Source organism: Equus quagga, chromosome 10, assembly GCF_021613505.1.
Source record: "Equus quagga isolate Etosha38 chromosome 10, UCLA_HA_Equagga_1.0, whole genome shotgun sequence".
NCBI classification, from domain to species: Eukaryota; Metazoa; Chordata; class Mammalia; order Perissodactyla; family Equidae; genus Equus; species Equus quagga.
In genome coordinates, this window is record NC_060276.1 from 63,829,701 (window position 1) to 63,831,802 (window position 2,102).

The following is a 2,102-nucleotide window of genomic DNA, read 5'->3' on the forward strand; positions in this document are numbered from 1 at the left end:
TGTTTCGTTGGTTTGAATCCTGGGCGCGGACATGGCACTGCTCATCAAACCACGCTGAGGCAGCGTCCCACATGCCACAACTAGAAGGACCCACAACGAAGAATATACAACTATGTACCGGGGGGCTCTGGGGAGAAAAAGGAAAAAAAAATAAAATCTATGGGGGCTGGCCCCGTGGCCGAGTGGTTAAGTTCGCGCGCTCCGCTGCAGGCGGCCCAGTGTTTTGTTGGTTCGAATCCTGGGCACGGACATGGCACTGCTCATCTAACCACGCTGAGGCAGCATCCCACATGCCACAACTAGAAGGACCCACAACGAAGAATATACAACTATGTACTGGGGGGCTTTGGGGAGAAAAAGGAAAAATAAAAAAAAATCTTTAAAAAAAAAAATTCAGTCCACAGCTATGAACTAAATTCTAAATGGTTTTTTGATCATTCATCAAAAGGTGGAGAATTGTATTGTGTCTTGGCACTATAAAAACAGGTCTGACATCAAGGTTTTCCCCCTCAAATAAAAGTTTTACAAGGATAGGAACTAGCCTTTTAGGATATAAGATTAGCAAATAATTATTAGTCATCCTAACACATGTCTTTGCATGCATGCCATCAGATGAGAACTGAAACGATCCAGGAGCTACATAAAATATACTGTCACCCTCTTCCTTTGTAGTATTGACTGGCTAGGCGAAGTAGGGCCATTTCTTTCAAAAGAGAGTGTGCAAGTGCTAGAACAGCCTAGTATTCAGCCAAATGGCCCTAAAGTATCCATGCAATGTACAATCTGGAAACTGAGGGAAGATAAACCTGGTCAAGGGCCAGTTTGTGTCTAACTTTCTTCTGATCCTCTCTCAGGCCCCCAAAAGAGAATGGTGGAGTTTTTGTTCATCAGTGAGGTTCTTATAGGGAATTCTTTCCCTACAAGACATACAATCCTTCCTTAAGAAACCAGACAACTAGCACTCCCCTGTATGTACAGAAGTAATTAAAAATTTATCTAAAGAAGAGTAAAGGGGTCTTCTTTTCTACACACGTATGACTGGGATCAAAATTAACTACAATGGGTTTCTGAATAAAAATTTGAATGTTGATATTATAAATTGTTTTAAGAAGTACTTATATTTGTGCATATATGTACAACTATATGTAAGAGATTTTGCTCTATAATATGCATTTATGAGTGGAAGTTAATTATAAGCTTTATTATTGTTTTATGCTGTTTACTTTTTTATTGGCATTTTGACAGGAATATCAAGGATATGTTTGCAGTGGTTTTTATATTACAGTGGAAGCTTTGTTCTTAAAACAGCAACAACTTGATTATGGCTGAAATATAATATTCATGGGCAAGCTTTTGCCAAAGTATGGTCTGTTTCTTAATTCTGTATTTCCAAAGAGACATTACCTCAAAGGGAATAAATGATAATGATGAAGAAAAAGGATGAAAAGAGAAATTCTGTCTGAATCTGCCACGTGTATGTTATTTCTATTTCACTTCTAATGTTGCAATCCCTTAGGAAAAAAACCTCAAACCATAAAGAGAGAGGACCTTTAAGGCATAGCAATAACTGGTGCCCATTTATTTTTGTTTAACATACCTGAGATTTGGCAGTACCTATGGTTTTACCCTACACCATTTTTTCCTTGTAGATCAAACATAATATTTACCATAAAAGTCAGTCCTCATTTCGCATTTACTAAGCTTTGTGTTATTCAGTAAGTATGGTGTGGTAGAAGACTACTTTGGAAGCCAAAAGATCTGGATGCTAATCTGGTCTCTGTTGCTAGTGACATAAACTCTGATCCTCAGCTTTCTCATTTGCAAAACAGGAATAATACTACTTGTCCTGTTGACAGGATATTTTTGAAACTCAAATATGATCATAACATCCATAAATATGTTAAAAGTTTTACCTTAAAATGTACAGTGTGATATAATTTTAAAGTATTTGGAGATAGTTTGTTACTTACACATACTGATTCATATATATTACATGGATTCTCAATTTTGGAAGAATTAGAACAAAATAAGGCCATAGTTAAATTCTATTGCACGTAAAAGAATCTTGTTGCTTACTTATTCCTGCCACCAGGCTTTTGCCT